The 22130-nt window shown below is 46.0% G+C and overlaps 1 long non-coding RNA gene across 1 annotated transcript; it reads left to right on the forward strand.

The window, feature by feature from the left end:
- Positions 1 to 6250: 6250 nt before the first annotated feature.
- LOC119327359 lies at positions 6251 to 8854 on the forward strand. The gene is made up of 2 exons (XR_005158470.1): positions 6251 to 6402; positions 8445 to 8854. It is a non-coding gene; the product is annotated as an uncharacterized LOC119327359 (long non-coding RNA).
- The last annotated feature ends 13276 nt before the right edge of the window (positions 8855 to 22130 follow it).

The raw sequence follows: 22130 nt of genomic DNA on the forward strand, positions 1-22130 counted from the left end.
CCTCACCCGAAGCAGAATCGGGCAGTCCGTGCCATGGCCGGACTGCCACCGAAGGAGTAGCAGGAGGAATGCGACGACAAGGACAGCTCCGGCGACGAGCAGACCCGACTCGATCCCTACTGCGTCTTCAACCGGTACTTCCATGAGAATGACGACAAGGGTGTTGGGAAGGGCAAGGGCAGCCCTGGATGATCTCCATCATAACCAAGCATGCCAAATTTGGGTAGTCCGATGGCATGGTCATAGTGATGGAGTAGTTGGATGATGTGTGTAACGCATCGACGTAGTTGCATTGCATGAGTTTATATGAATTTGAGATATGATAATTGATGTGCCTGGATGTGGATTGCATTATTTGAGGCGTGACCGGTCAGTGTCGGCGGACGCGCCAACGGCTGTAGATGCTCTTAGGGTAACTCTAATGCCGGGACGCATTTCGTTTGCTCGCGTTCGTTTGGGTCTGCGCAGACAGAAGCCCGCGGTGACACATTTGATCATTTTGTCTGTTTCGTGTCTGTGTAGATGCAAATCCGCCTCAAATTTGGGACGAGTTTGCATATATACACACAGGAGATGAACGCGTCGCACGTCCATTCGGTGTTTGCCCGGACCCATGCGGCAGCCGCCCAATGACCATGAGGTAGTTTTTTTAAATGCCACGTGTGCGGCGGATCCACCTATCCATGCTCACTCCTCTCCCCTACCACCAATGGTCAAACCCTAGTCCACCTCCATCGCCCACCGTCAATGACATTTGAACCTGGACAGGGTTCTAGTGCTTGTCATTGTGGTCTCTGGCGGCGCGCACGCGGGGGACCTCTGTCGCCGCCGCGATCTACTCCTCGACGACCTCCACCACGACCAACGTTTGCCAAGGACTCACCCCACTCGAATACATAGTTCTACGACGAGTACGACCAATGCGTCGGGCATGCTTCGCCGCTCATGCACACATGGTCCAGCGCACAAAGCCGCCCGTGATGAAGAAGGAGGACTACGAGTAGGATGAGGCCCTCAAGCAGGCCCTCAGGGCCTCTGAGCTGGCCAAGCTCGCACAGTGGCCTGACCTGCCACTGGCGGTCCACACATTGGCGGTGGAGGGCGCCGACCCTGTGCTCGTGTCGCGGCCGATGTCGTGGCCACTACAAGGGGTAGTGGGGTAGTCGTGGACGTGGGCTTCCACGTTCCCGTGCATGGCCAAGCCGGAGGAGGAGCAATAGGTGGCGCCAGCTACGCCAGTGGGCCTGGTCACTGCACCAGGAGCGTGGACATATCAATGGTCACCTCTGGTGTCCATTGAGCCATTGACCTCATCAGCGACGAGGACGAAGACAAGGACCACAAGCTGTAGATATAGTTTTCTCAGTTTAATTTATTTTAATGAACAGAATTTTGGTGGCAGTATATCCTTCCACCTAGGGATAGTTACCCCAAATGTCTCATACACTATCATATAGTAGTATATATACTATTTTATTATTAGAAATATTTTCATAATATATAAGATAATTCAAAGCGAGTTATATAAAAAAATCACAAGTTGACCCATGATTTTTATTATATTTATGAAATACGTACATAGTTGTACGTAAAAAAGATCATACTCAAACTACGATACATATTAGCAAAAAAAAAAGTATATATACTACCTAAATATTTTTATATACTACATACTATATGTACATACTTTTAATTTGATAAATACTACATACAACATATACAAAACACAAGCAGTGGTAAGTAGTACTGGTGGTAGTAAACATTTGTCCTATAAAATGCAGGCTGGCGGACACGGGCGGACTTTTGGTGTCTGCCTGGTCACTCAAATGAACAAAACACAAACGCATTTCCTGTCTGCTTGTGTCGGCCTGTTGGAGTCTCCTTTAGACTAGTATCATCTATATAACATTAGTCTATATTACTACTTTCAGAGCATCTACAACCTCTCTAATTTGATACCCTATATGTTCATGGACGCGGCCTGCTGGAAGTGACCGGGCAGATTTCATTTGTCCCACTCCACAACCACGTCTTCTATATGTCTGCATCCAAATTCATACAAACCCATGCAAACTACGTAGATCATCTCACAGAACATATAAGCATAGCAATCGGACATAGATAGGGCGATCCGACATAGAGAAACTAAATGCCATCCAAAAGGGCCAGTGGAGTTCATACTTAACTAAAATGCAAATCAAAAGGCAAAAAACATACGGAGCCGCATGAGATGGGTGTGGTCCAACCAGCTGGCGTGCATATTTTTTTTTTCTCAATTTGGTCAATTTAATAATTTAAAAAATGCGAATACAAAAACAAAAGGTTGTGAATTCAAAAAAATGTTCCCATCTATTAAAAAAAGTTCACAAATTCAAAGAATGTTCATGAACTCAAAAATGCTTGTGAATTCAAAAAAAGTTTACGAATACAAAAGAATATTTGTAAGTTCAAAAAATGTTTGAGAACTCAAAAATGTGCATGAAATTTGCAAAATATTCATGAACCTAAAAAACTTCAATGTTGACAAAATATTGGCATGAATACAAACAAATAGTCATGACTTTTAAAAATGTTTGCGAAATAAGTTCATGAGATGCAAAAGTTTGACGCAAATTCACAAAAATGCTCATAAACAATTTTTGAAATAGCTTGAACATTTGAAAATCATGACCAATTTATGAAATTTGTAAACGTTTCTTGAAACTATAAAAAATTGAAATATCAAACTATTTTAAAATTACACAATTTTTGTAAACCACAAACATTTTTTTAAAAGATGAAGATTTTCAAAATTGTTAAATTTGCCACATTAAAAAAGTGGAAAATAGGAAAATTTAGAAAACATAAAAAAAGAAATTAAAAAAGTAAAACATATCAGTTGCAGCTTGGAACCCTAATTGATCGGGACCCTAATGCTCGCATCGGGTGATACATATCAGTTGCAACTCGGCCGACCGGGCGTGCCTATACACCGCTTACTGCCATGCAGAGAGCAGCGTCACCTGAAGGGAGCCGATACTATATTGGCCTGGTAACCAGGTGGCCTCACTATATTTTTTTGAAAAATACTAAATATATATATATTATGAATAGTTACTTACTTTTCGATGGATTTATCGCACATTAAAAAAAGTGAAAACAATGTTCGCTCACTTTTTATAAAAAATAAATTAAAGAATATTACGTATTTTAAAAATAAACATGATATTTTAAAAATGCTATAAAAAATTAACAACATTTTCATATAATTCAAAAATGAATGTTCATGCATTCAAATAAAATGTTTTTGGCATTTTAAAAAATGTTGCATAGTTCCAGAAAAAGGTTTTGTGTCATACAAAAAACCAACGTGCATTTGAAAAATGTTTAACATGTTTTCGAAAAATCTTCATAAAAAATATTTAAAAAATGTTAGATCATCTATTTAAAAATATATAACGTATAAAAATATACAAAGTGTACAAAAGTGATATCAAAAAATATATTTGTAAAAAATGTTAAATTATGTATTTGTAAAATGTTCGTTGGGTATACAAAAAATATAAATTCGTGTGAAAATGTATATATCTTTTGAAAGAAAGAAAAGGAAAGGAAAAAATTTCAAAGAAAACAAAAAATGATGAAAACCATAGATAGAAAAAAGAAGAACCGGAAAGAAACAAAGAAATCTGACGAAAAAGAGAAACAAAAAGAGAAGAAAACCTCAAGAAAAACCCGATGCAAAACCGCTACTAAAGGTGACTGGGCGACAAACAGTGAGTAAGGCTCCAGATGCGAGACACATTAGAAATCCCTATGGGGAGCGACTAAATGTGTTGCTATACGCGAGACGGTACATGCACTCGTTTCAAGCATTCGCTATACATGGGCTGACTCAGGTATGTTCTATGTTAGTTCGTCCATTCCCCTTTTTTTTCCATTCCTATTTTCGAAAATATTGTAAATACATATATTTCAAAACATAAAGATATTTTTCAAAAATTAATCATGAATTATAGAACATGTTAGGCAAAGTACAAAAACGTTGATAGCATAATTTTTTTGAATCATTTTATGAAATGTTCACGCATTAAATACCTAAGTAATTTGTACAAAATATTTACAAATGTGTATGAAATAAAAGTAGATATCAAAATCATATATTTAAGAAAATAATTAATCATATTTTTTAAACCTGTATAAAAATGTTCCTTATGTAAAAATGTAAAATTACAACAAACATACCCTATGTATATAAAAATTACTGACACATTCCAATAAATTGGAAAATTATTTTAAAAATTCATGTATTTGAAAATATATTTAAAATGTTCTTTGTATACGCAAAAACTTTACAAACGTTTATTCGAAAGGTAGACATGAAAACATATATTTGAAACAAAATATTAGTCGTGTATTTAAAAAAATGATAAACTTGTATCTAAAAATGTTCCTTATGTATATAAAAAGTGTTCACTCGTTTCAATAGAAATGTCCGTGACTTTATAAATAATGTGAACTAGTATGATTTATACAAGATATGTATGAAAAAAGTGGATATCAGACATACATCTTTGAAAATAAACATATTAATCATGTATTTAAGAAATGTTAAACCTTGTATAAAAAATGTTCGGAAGCAAAACAGAAAAAAAACAAATAAAAAACATAAAACCTGAAGAAACAAAAAAAACCGAGGTAGTGGCCTGTAGCCTCCCTCGTTGGGCCTGCCTGTTTGGTGAGGCACGTGACGCAAGCGCAACCTACGTTTCGGTTTAAGTGAGCCATAGGCGCGCCTGGCGGCACGTCGTTGCTTCGCTGAAGCTCGGCCTCGCGAAGCCCCAATTTGGGCTGGTCCATGGTTGCTTCGTTGTTTCTTCATTTTTTTGTTTTATTATTTTTTGTTTTTTCTGTTCCTGTTTTTGCTATTTCTTCCCCCCTTTTCCTATTTTTCCTTTTTTTCCGTGTACTACACAAAGTTTATTTTTTAAACACAGTATAATCAAAGTCTCTCACATACACGAGCACACACTCACCCCTATAAACACACGCACGCACGCTCTAACACTATGAGCATCTTCGAGAGACTAAACCTGCATAACATCTTGTATTTTTAAGAATTCACCACAGGGGCTTCGCGGTCGACGGAAACGTCTCCTTCCACTGAATGAACATCGCCTGAAGCCTGAAATAAATCCAGCAATAATGCAAGCACCAATGTCAAGTTAGGACTTGAACTCTGGTGGGCTAGGGATACCACTATCTCTCTAACCATCCAACCACATGTTGGTTTGCCATAAAGTTCATTGCGTGTTTATATACAAGTGTACATTTTAGGGTTTTTTTCTCTTGTTCCAGATCTATTTTTCTTCCCTTTTTTAATTTTTTTTTCTGTTTTGATTTTTCTTTTCTTCATTTTTTGTGCATTTTTACAAGGAGTTCACCCGGGTATTGAAAAATGTTCATCGTATATGTAAGAAAATGTTCACCATATATAAAAATGTTCAAGATGTTTTAATAAATGTTCAATGTGTAATTTTAAAGTTTTCAGCGTATATCACAAGAATTGTTCAATGTGTATTCAAATATTGTTCACTGTATATCACAATTTTTGAAAGTGTATTTAAATATTGTTCAATCTATATATCACAAAAAATGTTCATTGTGTATTTTGCAAAAAAAAGTTTAAAATTGGTCACTATATATTTAAAATTGTTGATTGTATATTTTTTTAATAAATGTGCTGAATTTCAAAAGTTTGCTCACTTTTTCCCAAAATTGTTAATGTTTCAAAATCTTGTTTGAATTATAAATTTGTTCAGCTTTTCAAATATTATTCTTATTTTTTAAAGAATATTTTTCACATTTTTTCTAAGAAAATTAAAAAATTGAAATAAAACAAAATTGCCGTTGTACTTAGTATTTTATGTTTAGTGCTGCACTTTAGACCCAGTCAGTCGCCATCTGTACTGGCTAGCAATGCAGCTGTCCATCGGGAATTGGGATGTTCGACTCCCATGTTTACCCTTTTAATTTTTTTTCGTTACATTTGTACATTCGCTCAATGCCCTGTGAATGGGCCGTCCCGTTCGTGCGCCCGCCTCAGCTAAAGCTCGACTATTGGACGCGCGCGGGCGTCCAATAGGAGCTCTCGCCGTGCCTGACCCACTGGGCGAAAGAAGATTCTTTTTTGAGCGGACTGGATGAAAGCAGATGATCTTTCGGCTATAGGCCTAATGCTGGCCCATGTTGCGAAGGTTCGGCTCTTCGATGGCCCTCCCTCAGAAAAAAAGGTTCGGCGTGCTCGCAGAACTCTGTTCGCGCTCTCCGCGAAGTCCCCAACCCCAACCATGGCGATCGGCGAAACTGCAAGGGCGAGCAGCGGTCACGGAAACCTGTCACCCTATCCGATGAATCCCGGAGGTTAGTCGCTCCCTGTCCCACTCTCTTACCACGATCGCACAACATGATCGAATCAGGCACGGGCTCCCTGCCGCGCGTGTTGTGTTCGACGAAATGCGCCTGATTCTTTTTCTTCACGATCCTCAATGCGCGCGAGGTCTCGCGAGGGTCACAAGATCGCAATTCTGTAGCACGAAAATAGAAGCCATCGTGTATTCGTATTTGCTTGCACTGGTAACCACAGGCAGGATGCAAAAGTTACATTAATTCGGGGGAGCATGTGGTAAGGAACTTGCAATATCCCAGAACGTGATGAATGTATATTTCAATCCTTATTCTTAAAGGGATGATGTCTACATTACCAAAGCAAATATATGCGTGCATCATTCCATAATCTATGTTACTCGGCAACTTTTCATGATATTTAACTCAATTAGTCTGCTGAATTCCACCCACTTTAGTAACGTTCTATGAAAATGGTTCTGACAATTGCAAAATTACATCGTATATTCTTTTTTTCATATAATGGTGGTGCTATATGAAGTATTGCGTGTGCTGTTATACTGAATTTCTGAGTATTTACTAGTTTCTTTTTTTGAGAATGATGGCACTTTATTCATATAGTAGCATCAGGAGAATGATGGCACTTTATTCATATAGTAGCATCAGTACACATATTTTCCCAGATAAGATCCGGGATTACACCACGTAGATCTGACTAAGAGCAAGTTCATGTGCTGGTACATTCAACAAACGTTTTACATGGACAAAAGAGCAAGCACGAAATTCTGCTGCCAGGAATTTCATGTCAGCAATCATCGTGCCTACAGATGACCAATCCCTGAAAGAAGCACGAACTCTCTGAACCAACGAGAGACAGTAAGCAGCGAGGATTGCCTTAGAGAAGCTGTCATCCGGGGTGAGGGCCAGGGCATTGTGGCATTCAGATAGTTGTGATAGTGGTTAATTAAGGCATAAACAATCGAACCGAATCAAAAAATAACTAGAGTTATGGGAAAAAGAGGTGAAGTTCATGCAATGGACCAGATAATGTATCAGTTATTTAATTTTAATATTTTAGTTGTATTTTAAATGGAAAAATCATTCTGTTATATCAGAAGTTCATTCATAGAACAGATTGCCCAATAAGAAGGTTTGAACTCAACTGAATTAGACTTCACCAGAATGGCCTTGCGTTATTTGATCACCTCCTCGCTGGATGCCCCTTCTCCCGCGTTGTCTGGCATAGCACACTTGCTGCATGCAGACTCACGGTTGACATCCCGACCCCTACGTCCCGGTTCATCGAATGGTGGAGTTCGGCTGTGGCGTCCTCCCCTCCGTCTCTGCGCAAAGGTGTTGCCTCCCTGGGTATTCTGATGGCTTGGAGCATCTGGAAGCATCGCAATGCTGTCATCTTCGACGCTGCTGCACCTTCCTCTGACCGCCTCACTCGGTCCATCCTCGATGAGGCACGCACGTGGGCTCTGGCCGGAGCTAGAGGATTGGCAGCGTTTTCTATTTTTGAGCCACCTTAGACGTTTCTTGTTACTTGCGACTGAGCATCCTCGCTCTCTCGATGCTTGTGTGGGTGTAGTCTTGCCCTCCTTGGTGTACGAGTACTGTACCTGCTACCCTGTATGCTCTTTGCTCTCTACCTATCAATGAAATGATACGCAGCTTGCGTATTCGCGAAAAAAAAAGAAATATGTTGGATGAATTTCCAACAATCGCTAGCCTTATGCTGTACCGATTGATAAATTCTTCCTGTCTACCTTTTATAGTTTCTGAACAGAATCAGGCTTCCTTAAGACAAGAAGTCGATTAACCTGTGCCCTTTGGTTATCATATTTGTCGGATGGCTACACGGTGGCTACCCCCATCCACAGTTTGACAAACAGTGATTCATTTGTTTTGTCACATCCATTTTGCAAATAAATGATATGGGTGATACTTATTATTCTGGTTGAAATTCCGCAAATATAGGTAGGTCGACTAAACCAAATTTACTTGCACTTCAAATGTTTAAGAGGCTAAATTTGTGCGTGTGTCGTTCTTGGCAGGGATCAGGGGGAGCAGAGTGGTGCACAACAGTGGTATTACCAAATCACAAATCTTTTGCTTACATCAGCAAGTGGACACCTTGTGAGCAAAACTCAAGCTTAGGTCCAGATTTCTTCAATCAGTGGTGCTTCAATTATGCGTAGGGAAATTCAATATTCTATTATTCAACAAAACAAAGTTTCAACTGTGGTATTGCAGTTTCAACTTGTGATTTTCTCCATACTGTATATAGTTTTTTTTTGAGAATCCATACTGTATATAGTCAACTTGCGAGTAAGTGCTTCTTTTATTTGAATCCGGATTGGTGTGCCACTCTGCAAAATCTGCAAATAGGTTATTTTGTTTGACTGATATCAAATTATTCATATGTTTTCACCAATTATTCATGCTTTATTACCAGTAATCACAACAGCAATCTTGCAGCATATTCTTCTTTGAGAATGATAATTGATAAGCAAGATTGACATGACGCCCTTCCAAGCAATTTTCTTTATCAAGATATATGGCTACCTATCCACTAATGGTAGAATAGGGAATGCAGAGGAGTGGAATCTGAGGGAGAGGGGATTTTGGCGGGACATAGAAGTTGAAAGAGGAGGTAGAAATACGTATTGTGAACTAACAATGTTACAGTAAACAAAAGCTGTTAGAAATCTCCATAAATTTGTAGTCAGAATACATGAATTAACATGATTACAATAATGTAAATCAACCTAAGTACTCCCTCCGTCCCCGAAAAAGCTTGTCCCTCAAATGGATGTATCTAGCATAGTGCTAGATACATCCATTTGAGGGATATGCTAGATACATCCATTTGAGGGACAAGCTTTTCCAGACGGAGGGAGTATGAATTTCACCTATGAAACAAAGGATCTTACTCACATCCGCGGTATATCTTTCTTGAAAGCATTAAAAGAAGAAACTGGTGATGCAATAACAATGAAAAAGGGCCTGAGGATCTGAACTTTTTGACACTGGGATCCACATCTGCTTTCTACGATAAAACCAATAAGAAAGGAATATATGGAAGCAAGAGAACAGAAGGCAGTGATCTACATGTTTTCTCTTGTTAAAAAAAATGGAGATTGCACGATAGCTCATTCTCTAAACGAAGATACTCATTGCCAATTGTTATTCCAGAAACCATGTGTTGCCATCAAATCTACTAGTTTGGTCATTTATCTTTGTCTGAAAATGACTAATTTATTTTCAGCGATTAGTTCCAAGCAGCAGAAGTAGAATAAAGACCAGGTCAGTCTTTAAAAGCTCATACCTGTTTAATGCATTTTCACCACCTTATTATCATTCTGATGTTGCCTGTAACTCTTAGATAGATGCAAAGCTCTTGCAGCCATTCACAACTGCATGAAATGCTGGGTTTTTCCTAAGGGGGAAACCCCTACCAGTTTCTATTAATATAAATATATGGAAGAAATTCATTACAGCATCCTACAAGAGATTAATAAACAAAAAATTATCAGATTACATGAAGGCCATCCCATCCCAACATGTAAACCTGAACTCTCAGCGGCTTGCATGTTGACAAGGTCACACCAGGTTTCATACAAGAAACCTGCAGCAAAAAGATTGCATTTAAGAAGCAGTAACTGGTATATATAGTCGATATATGTTAGTGCTTTGATATCATTTCATTTCATATCATGTCAGCTCAAGTAATATACTAGTTCCAAGCAGTTGTACGAAATTAACCTGGCAAACAGTTTGGAAGTTTACAAAAGTGGGACTTAGATACACATTAACTTTATTTATGAGCTATCGTGATTATTTAAACTTTCGAGTCATTTTGCATTTTGGTCAACTTTAATGCTGATGCAGCTCATGTCAGCAGGCCAGCATTAGTAAAATGTACTCCCTCCGATCCATATTTAATTATCGCTGATTTAGTACAACTTTGTAGTACTGATTTAGTACAACTTTATACTAAATCAGTGACAATTAATATGGATCGGAAGGAGCATATTAATTCATAAACAATAGTGCAACGATCTCTTGCATTTAGTACATAGAGCATTAGAGCAGTTTCGCTTACAAAATAGGACTGAAAGAGGCATATTGACAACTACGTTATGTCTTCACAGAAAAAGGAAAGTTCATTGGCTTTCATGCTTGATTCGCAGATCTGGTTCAGCCGTCTCTTTTATCCTTGTTGCAGTTAGCACCCTCATGCTATGATCCATCTTCCTTTCCAAGCGCAATTTCAGAAAGGTACATCATTTAGTTTCGGGATATGCGGCTGTGGTTCATCTCTTCATCTGACCCGTAGGTTAACCTTATCCCTAATCAGCCCGCCTTTGCCTCTTCCCATTTTTGTTGTTTCTCTGGTAGCTACCGGTTGTTGTGGGCGTGTACCCCTCACAACCACCAGCTGATTTCCTATGTGAACACATCCCCATCATCTTGTGCAGTCAAATGACAGCAAATGTTAAAGTTATTATATGGTTCGGTATGATTGCCGCTTGTGCGCATTTCTTTCGCTACAGATCGCAGACCCTGGTTTTTTTGTGTGTGAGATTGTTACTCCCAATACCGGGCAGGACTTCTCTGCATTGATTATGATGGACATGACCTAAATGTCAATGCTGTTTGATTCTTTTTCATGAGTTGAGCTCAGTAGCACCCTGTCAAAATATCCTGGCCATCTTTTTCTTCGGTGCTTGAACTAGGGAAAGGGTTCAGAAGAAGAATAGATACTCTATGTTAGATCCTGGCAACTGATTTTCTTACTAATACACGATGATCACCATTACCCTGGGCCGTTCCTGTATATGTCTTCTGTAGTTTCTTTGTCCTGTCTGAATACCAACAACCCAAACTCATCATGTAGTACTACTTAAAAAAAATCTGCTACCGTTAGTGCTCAATCCTACATGTGTATCTACTGTAATTGCCTTGTGTTGAATCACCAGCCACGCATTTGCTGTTACCCCCACAGAGGGTCCCTGTAGACATGGTGCACAGTGTCCTTTTGCTCCAAGCCATGACCCCTTTGGATTTGCAGAGCGTCTCTGAAAGCTACGTATTTGTTCAGGCCCAGGTCTATCATTGAGGGCCTTGCCTTGCCACCTTACAACTCGTGACAGCGAGTGAATTACTCGTCGCTCCCCCTCTCTCTCCAGGAGTGATTCAAAGACCGTATACGTATGCATCCTAGCCATCATACAAACCAGCAGCTGCCCCTCTGTTAGAAACATTATCCAGCCGTAGCCCGTAGGAATGATACGGACAGGATGTTTGACAGTGCTGTCTTGATCTTTCGCGCAACGGTGTGTGAACCATGCTACCGGTAACTATGTGACCTATCTCGAGCGCCTTATCAAAAAAAAAAAAAACTACTATAGCTTATACGCTAGATCAAGGCGAGAAAATCCCTTTGTAGTTTAATTAGGATGTGATGGATTGGATACCCTGTCTTTTCTGTTACCGCTCATTAATCCTGTGGTTGGGTTCCCTTGTTGTGGATCAGTGTTGTGGATCAGTGTTGTCAACTTGTCATAGGCTGATAATACCTGGCCTGCTCAATTGCCTGATCTTTCCATCACCTCACCGTGATGATGCACTTGATCCCCAACTGATTTTTAGCGGTGCTCTGCCATCAGCAATGCATAGGGCCACTACTGGATGGGCAGCCAAGAGATCTAGACAGAATACAGTTTTCTGCTATTATGATAACTGGGCTATTCCCCTGGGGTCAAGCCTCACTGGTCACTCACTGTTTGGCTCGCATCATAGCGCGGCAGCGTTTATCATGCTCTGAGTGGAACAGTTCCTCTCAAGATTCCGTTTAACGGTCGCGATCTTTTCACTGTTTGATCATTGTCATGGTCTAGGGGTCTGGTACTTGCCATATTATTAATTGCGCCATCAGTTCATCTGGATTCTGGATACGGCTCTCGAGGCCACAAAATCTACTTCATCAGGTTGCCGCCGACCGACCACCGAGAAGAAGGATCAGAGTCCTATGCTTACTTACCCTGTTTGTGTTTGCTGATGACCTCTGCAGTTCCCCTGCTCGGATTTGGCCCCTCTGCGAAGACGCTCAGAGATAGGAGCAGATATTTAGGCCCGATCTCGATGCAACGGGCCGCGGGAAAACATCCATTCCTGAAGATCTCCACCACACGTAAGTGGGTCAACCCCGACGATCCCCCCCTCCCCCGATTGCTCAGCTTTGTCACACATGCGCATGCACGCCCATGCCACGGCCACGATCCACGGCGCTCCCGGCTCGCTCGCCACCGCCGCCCCCGGCCGGCCGTAAAAAGACGGGGAGGACGGGAGGGGGGATGGCAATGGCATCATCCATCATGGCAGGGCAGCAGCATGCAAGCGCCGAGCTGTACGTACTACGCGCAGGTGGGCGCGGCGGGCGCGCACCGCCCCGCCCCCAATTGGTCGCTTGTTTGGGCGTGCGCGGCCTCGCTGCTGCATCTGTCGCCATTCGAGGGCCAGATCACGAGGGAGGGGGCGAGGAACAAGTCGCCCAGATTTTGGCCGCACGCAGCTGGGGCTGCATGGGCTCTCTTTGCATGTGGGATCGGCCAGCGGCGTCGCCCTCACGGCCTCCCGCCGTGTCTGCCCCGCCTCCGCCTGGCTTGATGGCCTCCCCTGCCCGCCCCCCCTCGCCGCAGAGGATTTAGGTGCAGATAAGATCAGGGTGAGAGAGTTTGCCGCTGCTGAGCGCTCAAGGGGTGTGGGCGATCTAGCGAGCGAGGGAGAGCCAACTTCACTACGTTTGCCTTGCCTATTTTGGGGTGTTTCTGGATCCGTGCTGGTAAGTGGCGCCGGTACATGCATGCATGTGTGGTGTGTCATGATGAGCGTTTGGAACCACGCGTGATCTAGGATAGAGCCGGGAAGCTCAAGATAGGGCAAGTTTCATAATTTGGCATCCTACGCCCGAAATGCTTCGGGGTGACAAAAGTCAATTTAGATGCAAAAGGGTTGCATAAAAAGATTTATGTCACAAACCCAACTGCGGGAGAAGTCCGTATAACCGGCTCATCTAGGAAACCACCTTTTTTTATGCCATTGATTCTGAATCGTTTAATCCATTATTAGAGGTGGTTTTCGACAGGTTTTCAATGATACTATAAGACAACTTTTCCATGGCATGTGAAAGTGTGATGGGTGCCTTCTTCTTGTCTAAAATATGGTTTCACGAAGAACACACATTTCTGGCCAAGTTGTCTCCCGAAGTCCTCTTTCGGTCGCTTATTCCCTCTGCTTATCCTCTCTTCTTGGTTCATGCATCGTGTACAATGGTGAAGAAGTAGGCCTGCGGCAAGAATGGCATGCAGATCACTTCCCGATGACGATGGTTTGACATGATATTCAAGTTGGAACCTGATAACCCACAAGTATAGGGGATTACAACAGTTTTCGAGAGTAGAGTATTCAACTCAAATTTATTAATTTGACATAAGGGGAGCCAAAGAATATTTACAAGGCGGGCTGGGGCTACGACGCCGGCCACGGCTGGATCTGGGTCTGAGGCTCCTGGATCGGGCGGATCTGGGGCCGATCCATGGGAGGCCGCGGTGGCGGCCGGTGGCTCTGGCCCTGCGGCCCCTCCTCCCCCTCCTCCCCCGCCTGGTCCTGGCCCCATGGCTCGCGGCGGCGGCCGTGCTCCTTCTTCGTCTTCTGGGTTCGACGGGCGCTCGATGGGCCGTGGGGGCGGCGGCTCCGGTGGTCCTGGTCGCCAGTTCCCGTCGTCGGGCCCTGCTTCGTCTTCTGGAGCTTTGGGCGATGGCATCCTTCCCCCTCCCCCTCCTCCCCTTCCGACCCACCCTCCTCCCTCGTCTAACCAACCACCTAACCCTAACCTCACTTGCTTCGCCTACCACCAACCTGGGCATTTTCAGTCGTGCTGTTTTAATCCCCCCTTCTGCTTGATATGCCGTGAGGACGGCCATCTCACTGTGAACTGCAATAACCGCCGCAAACCCGCTTCTTTTGTGCATTTTGGCCAAGGGCTCCCTGGATGTTCATTCTTCGCGCTGGATTGTGAGGTCCCACAAGTCTCAGTGGCCCCCGCTCTCTCTAATGCTGCCATCATCACGGTCAAAGAACACAAGATCTCTCCCCAAACCCTCCAGGATGAACTGCAGTTATGGGATGAAGGAGGGTGGGCCTGGCAGACCCGGTAGCTCTCTGATTTTGATTTTGCAGTGGTCTTTCCTTCTAAAAGCAGCCTCAAGATGATCTCCTCTTGCACGAGTTTCACCCTCCCTCTGAATCAACTGGTCGTTTCGGTGAAAGCTGCTGCCAATGGGGCGAAGCCTATCTCCCCCTCTCTGAGATCTGGGTTTTGGTTGATGACATTCCTCCTTCCCTCCGCTCTACCGAATTTGTCATGGCATTTGGCGTTCTCATTGGTAAACCAATCTTGGTGGATCAGGATTCCTTGGCTGTCCTTGGACCAGTGCGTCTCAAAATCTGGGCTGTTGACCCCTTATGTGTTCATGGAAGTGTTGATGTGTTCCCTGCTGCGGATGGTTTCAGGCTTCGGGTTCGCGTGGAGGGGGCTGCTTCTTCCCGTTCCCCACCACCGCCCCTCCCGCTGCTGATTGTCATGCTGGAGATGCTGATAATGCTGACAACCTGAGTGGGGGTTCGCTTCCTCACTTCACTACGTCTGAGTGGGATGGCATGGGCTCAGAAAGTCGTGAGCTTTTCAAGGAGAATGCCCCTAAGAACGGGAACGGTGGGAAGGATCAGATGGAGTCTGCACCTGTTCAGTATGCCCCTGTTGCTCCGCCTGCTGGTACCCCTATGTCGGGGGTCTGTTCCAACCTCCCTGTTCGGTCGGGCTCCCCGTCGCTCTTGGGTATTGAAGACCTCCCTGCCTCCCCGCGTCGTGTGGCGTCGGTCCCCTCCTCCAAGCGCAAATCCTCTATCCGTAAGTTCTCTGCTCGGAGTCGGGCCTCCTCGGGAACCAAGCTCTCTGCAGCGGGTTTGTGCCGTCGTCTTGGCGGCGATTTGGGTGATGTGGCGGGCCTGTCCTCTCCGGCTGCGGTGCGGTCCTCTACGATTCGGTCCCCATCTTCTACGGCTTGCAAGAGTGGTCGGATCCGGGACAGTGGCATGAGGGTGGTTGACAAGGCGGCTCGACGCACGGCGGCTCGGGACCTCCCCGCTTCAGGTATCCCTCCTTCCCCTGCACAGTTGGTTCATAATTCCCCCTCACCTACTAGGCTTGTTCTACCTTCCCTCTCGGATGATCACTTGACTAAGGTACTCGCAGACGCGGGTATTTCTCTAGATCACAACCATGGCTCTCCCTCATCTCCGATTGCTCTCATTAGGGCTAATGAAGTTGCTCAGGCGGCTTTGGCTAAGGCTAAGGAAGTGGCCGCAACACCTCCTGCCCCTCCAGTTGTGGCTGTTGGGGTTTCGGAGGCGGTGGCGGCTGGTGGTGGGGCTGGGACCGTAGTGAAAAAGGGGGCTTCTAAACGGGCTAAATCCTGCTTGGCTCCCTGCAGGTCGAGTTTGCGCATCAAAAACCTTTCTTACAAATGAAAGCCCTCTTCTGGAACATCAGAGGTTTCGGCGTCCGGGGACGCCGAGACCAAATTAAAGATTTGGTCAGGGGGGACAATATTGACCTGATAGGCTTGATTGAAACTTTTAAATCCTCCTTCTCTCCTCATGAGCTCTCTTCTTTCGCGGGGGTGGATCGGTTTGATTGGAACTTCCTGCTCTCCTCGGGCCATTCTGGTGGCATTCTGCTAGGTTCAAAACGGGATGTTTTTGATTTTGTTGCTTTTGATCATGGTATCTTTTGGGCCAGCACTGTGCTTTTCCATCGTCAGCTTAATTCTCTTTGGGAATTTATGGTTGTGTATGGCCCGGCCGACCACTCCCTCTCTCCCATTTTTCTGGACGAAATCTCCAATAAAGTAGAAGCTTGTTCGCTCCCCTTGGTGATTGGTGGTGATTTCAACTTGCTTCGCTCCCCCACGGACAAGAACACTAGTACTTTTTCGTGGGCTCTGGCTGACGCCTTCAATGACTTCATCAGTTCTTGCGCTCTGCGTGAGATCCCTAGGGTGGGATCTAGGTACACTTGGACCAACCACCAACCTTCTCCTATCCGCTCCGTCCTAGACCGCATTCTTGTTTGCTCGAATTGGGATTCTCTCTTCCTGCTCACGACGCTTAAATCTAAGGGCATTGTGGGCTCGAATCATGCCCCTCTTATTCTTGACGCTGGAAATCATTCTATTTCTTCCCCTTCTAGATTTCAGTTTGACGCCTCTTGGCTCCTTATTGAGGGTTTTTGTGATCTCCTTGGTTCTAAAATCAGTGCCATTCTTTCTGCTCCTCATCGTTCCTTTGGACCCATGGATGATTGGCATAATTGCTCGGCCTTGCTTCGCAAATTCCTTCGGGGATGGTCCCGGAATCATTCAGCCCAGGAACGTAGGGATAAGGCCCTTCTTTTGACCCAGATTGAGGCCCTTGATGCTCGGGCGGATGCCTCTGGCCTCTCCGATTCTGATTGGTCCCTCCGGTTCTCCCTTGAACGTGCGTTGATGCACCTGCATCGGCTTAATGAGATTTACTGGCGCCAGAGGGGCGCGTCCAATTGGCTCCTAAAAGGGGATTCCCCCTCTGCTTATTTCTTTGCGATTGCGAATGGGAGACGGCGCAGATGTCTAATTGATAGCCTGATTATCGATGGGGTGCGCACTTCCGACCAGGGCGTCATCCTTAACCACGTAGTCTCTTTCTTTTCTTCCCTTCTCTCCGCCAAGCCTGATCAGGGATTCAAGCTTGCTGCTAACTTCTGGAACCAGGGATCCTTGGTTTCTCAGGAGGAAAATTCGGACCTGATGATCCCCTATTTTGAAGAGGAAATCTTTTCTGCTATCAGGAAGGCTAACCCTAACTCTGCCTATGGCCCGGATGGGTTTTCTATCCCCTTCTTTAAAAAGTTTTGGCCTATTCTTAAAAATCTTATTTGCCAAGTTATTCAAGGTTACTGCCTGGGCACAGTTGATATCTCCAGGCTGAATTATGCGGTTATCTCTCTTATCCCCAAGATTAAGGGTGCTGACTTAGTTTCCCAGTTTAGACCTATCGCGCTCATTAATAACTTTGCCAAGTTCCCTGCCAAATGTCTGGCCACTCGCCTCACCCTAGTGGCCCATCGCACCCTCTCTCATACTCAGTCTGCTTTTATCAAGGGGCGCTTCATCCTTGGCGGAGTTCTCTGTCTCCACGAAATTGTTCATGATATTCACAAATCTGGGAACAAGGCAGTTATACTCAAATTAGATTTTGAAAAGGCCTACGATTCGGTTAGTTGGGGATTCCTGAGACAAGTCGTTCTTGCAAAAGGCTTTGACAGTGGGGTGGTGCACCGTATCATGCAGTTGGTCATGGGGGGCCATACTGCTATTAATGTTAATGGGCATATTAGTAACTTCTTTAAAAACTCTAGGGGCTTGCGGCAAGGCGACCCGGCCTCGCCCATTCTTTTTAACTTCGTTGCGGACGCCCTATCTAACATCATATCTAGAGCTGCGGAGGCCGGCCATATCTCCCCTGTTAGTTCCCACCTCATTCCGGAAGGAATTACGCATCTTCAGTATGCCGGCGACACTATCATCTTGGTGGAACTTAATGATCTATGCATCGGCAATCTCAAGTTTCTCCTCCTCTGTTTCGAAGCTCTTTCGGGGCTTAAGATTAATTTCTCTAAAAGCAAAGTTATTGTCACGGGTGTTTCTGACACCGAAGCTTTAAGGGTGGCTCGCTTATTAAACTGCTCTTTGGGCTCTTTTCCTATTAAGTATTTGGGCCTGCCTATTACTTCTGACAAGCTTTATGCCAAGGACTTCGCTCCTGTGGTGACCAAGGTCGGTAATCGTGTGATGCCCTGGAGGGGCAGATATAATACCCAGGCGGGCAAAGTGGCCTTAATTAACGCCTGCCTCTCCTCTCTCCCTATGTTCTTGATGGGGTTCTACCTTCTTTCAATGGGCACTCATGCTGGTTTTGACAAACATAGAGGGGCCTTTTATTGGAACGCGGCCGATAACAAGCGCAAGTATCGCTTGGTTAAATGGGACACCATCTGTAAGCCCAAAAGCCTTGGGGGGTTGGGCATCATTAACACTCTGGTTATGAACAAATGTCTGATCATCAAATGGTGGTGGAAGATCATGAATATTCCCCAGGACAAGCCTTTGTGGTTCAGCATCTTAAAGGCGAAATACTTCCCTTCCTGTAGCCCTATGTTTGCCCGTGCTTCTGGGGCATCTCAATTTTGGCGTGATCTTGTTAAACTCCGGCCTACATTTCAAGGCCTTGTCAAGTTTGTTGTTGGCAATGGGAAGTCTATTAGGTTCTGGCTCGATTGGTGGTGCGGGGCCTCCCCGCTGGCCTCTACTTTCCCTGTTTTATTCTCTTACTGTCCAAACCCTCAGATCTCTATCTCTGAGCTTGCGTCGAGTAATTGGGACCTTCAGCTGCGCCGCTCTCTCTCTCTCCTGTAGAGTTGGAAGACTGGCAGCGTCTTGCTGCCCTCTTCCCTTCGCTCTCGGAGGAGGAAGACACAGTTGTGTGGCCCCATTCTCCCTCTGGCCGCTTCTCGGTTAAATCCCTGTATAGCAGACTCATTGAGGGATCCATCACCTCCAAATTTAAGTGGATTTGGAAAGCTCACACCCCCCCTAAGATTAAAGTGTTTCTATGGCAAGCCTCTCGTGGGCGTCTACCTACGGGTGACCAAATTCGTAAACGTAATGGTCCGGGTTCTGACTGCTGTGTTCTATGTGGGACAAGAGAAGATACACCTCATATTTTCTTTAACTGTGTCCTGGCTAAACTGTTTTGGTGTTGTATCAGATCATGGTTGCATGTCTCCTGGGCTCCGACCTCCTTTGCGGACTTACGTGCCTTGGCTAATTCTTTGGTTGGGGCCTAGAGGAGATTGTTTTGGGTCGGCTTTGTTGCCATGTGCTGGTCCTTATGGACGACAAGGAATAAATTTACTATCGAACATGTTTTTCCTGCTAAGCCTGCTGATTGCTTATTTAAGACTTGTATATTTCTGCAGCAGTGGAGATTATTGACTAAGGAGGAGGACAGGGATGCATTTGACGCCATGTTGGCCAAGATCCAAAATTCTGCTATCTCCATCCTTCCAATCCAAGCAGGCCCGTAGACGTTGCTGTGTTGCTACGTTGCTACGTTATCTTATCCTCTTCCGGCCTGCGTGCCGTGTACTGGCCTGGGAGCCATGTACTTAGACATCCTTCTTCGTGTTCTGGCTTGATACTTTGGTGATTGTGTGCTGGTTGTTTGGGTCTTTGTTAACTCTGCCTGGTGGCTTTATTTATAAAGTCGAGTTGTGGCCTTTTCTCTAAAAAGAATATTTGCAACTATTAGCACTTGAGTTGTCAATTCAACCACACTTGGAGACTAAATATATGCAGCAGAGTGATCAGTAGCACAGCAATACGGTAATTTGATAGCAGTGGTAACAATAGCAATGGTAATGGTAACATCAGTAGCAGTAGATTTGTAGCAATTGTCACAGTAGCAGTTGTAATAGTAACTTACCAAGAAAAATATTTGAAAAGATCGTAGGCCCCCCCGACCCTCGCTCGGCTTGATCGTGCATTTTTCAACTCGGAGTGGGATGCCATCTTCCCCGATTCCTCTCTGTCCTCCCGCCCCCGCTCCACCTCGGACCACTCCCCCCTGGTTGTTTCCGCCTCGACTCGCATCCCCGCCTCCTCGAGATTCTTCTTTGAGCGCTCTTGGCTCCTCGACCCGCTCTTCCTCCCTACCATCCTTCCCTCCCGGGCTAGGGCTGGCAACCGCCGCTGTGCTGCTGGTAACTTGGTCGCCAAGAAAAAAGCGGTCAGGTTTGCGTCCAAGGTTTGGAAAAGGCAACATAGGTTCGTCCCCACGGCGGAAAATGACTACACTTTTGTTATTGACCTGTTCAATTTCTTGGAAGAGTGCAGAGCTTTGTCTCCTGATGAGTTGCTTCTGCGCCATGACGCTCGCATCTACCTCGCGGCCTCTGTCCATCGCCAATGCGTGTTTTGGCGGCAGCGGGGCAAATGCAAAGCGGTATGGTTCGGCGACGAGAACACGCGGTACTTCCATGCCCTTGCTTCCATGCGGCGGAGCGGGAACAATATCCGTGTCCTCTGCGTGGACGGCGCAGAAGTGGTCGCGCACAATGACAAGGCCGAGGCGCTGCGCGAGTTCTACGCCGCCCTCCTCGGGTGCCACAGCCGTGCTACCTGGGGGTTCGACCTCGACCTGCTCTACACCAACGCCCCCCGGGTGGACGCCGCGGTGCTCGTCGCTCCCTTCGGCCGCGCTGAGATCAAGGCTGCGGTGGCCCAGCTCGATGGTGCCAGCGCGCCCGGACCAGACGACCTCGGTCTGGCCTTCTACCAGGTTGCGTGGCCTGCTGTCGAGCAGGATCTTCAGGCCCTGTTCGGCGCCTTCCACTCGCGGGCGGCGGCGTTGGACGGGATTAACAGGGCGTTCATCGCTCTCCTTCTAAAAAAGGATGGGGTCCCTAGTCCCGGCGACTTCCGTCCCGTCTCCCTGCAGAACGGTGACGTCAAGATCCTCTACCGTGGTTTCACGACTCGGCTGCAGCGTCAGATTGGAGCGCTCATCGATGAAGACCAGTCCGGCTTCCTAGCTGGACGAAGCATCTTGGAGAACTTTGCCTACGCCACTGAGCTCGTCCAGCTCTGTCACCGCCGCTCTGCGCCGACCATCATCCTCAAGCTCGACTTCACGAAGGCTTTCGACTCCATCGACTGGGGAAGCCTTCGCCGGATCATGCTGGCCCGCGGCTTCCCTACGCTGTGGTGCGACTGGATGGATGATATCTTCCACTCCTCCCGATCTGCGGTCCTCCTCAACGGTGTCCCGGGGCGCTGGTTCGACATCACCTGTGGCCTGCGGCAAGGGGACCCCATCTCCCCTTACCTCTTCCTCCTCGTCGCCGACATCCTTCAACACTTGATCCGGCACGACGAGACCCTCCCGCACCCCCTATCTGATGGCGTGCCCCCCGTCGTGCTCCAGTACGCCGACGACACCCCGGTTGTCATGCGTGCTGACCTAGCTGGGGCGTCTCGCCTCCGGGCCATCCTCGACATGTTCGCCGCGGAAACCGGGCTCGTCATCAACTACCACAAGAGCACGGTCGTCCCCATTTGCATGGACGTGGGCATGCTCTCGGAGGTTGTGACAGATCTCCAGTGCACGGTGGGAGGCTTCCCGCAGACGTACCTTGGGCTCTCGCTTTCGAGTGACAAGCTCAAGTTGGCGGACTTTGCTCCTATGATCGCCAAAGTCGACCGCTACCTTGCGGGGTGGCGCTCCCGCCTGCTCTCACCTGCCAGGAGGCTGGTGCTGATCAATGCTGTCATCGACGCCATCCCCTCCTACGCTATGTCAGCTCTGCGCCTGCCTCCTAAGGTGGTGTCCGCTCTCGACGCTCTTCGCCGTGCCTTCCTCTGGAACGTGGCGGACCACGCCTCCGGGGCCCAATGCTTGGTCGCGTGGGACCGCGTCTATAGGGCGAAAGAGGAGGGAGGGCTGGGTGTGCGCGACCTTGCCACCCAGAACGACTGTCTCCTCCTCAAGATGCTGCACCGCCTCCATGCCCAGTCGCC

Source organism: Triticum dicoccoides, chromosome 7A (genome assembly GCF_002162155.2).
Source record: "Triticum dicoccoides isolate Atlit2015 ecotype Zavitan chromosome 7A, WEW_v2.0, whole genome shotgun sequence".
NCBI lineage: Eukaryota > Viridiplantae > Streptophyta > Magnoliopsida > Poales > Poaceae > Triticum > Triticum dicoccoides.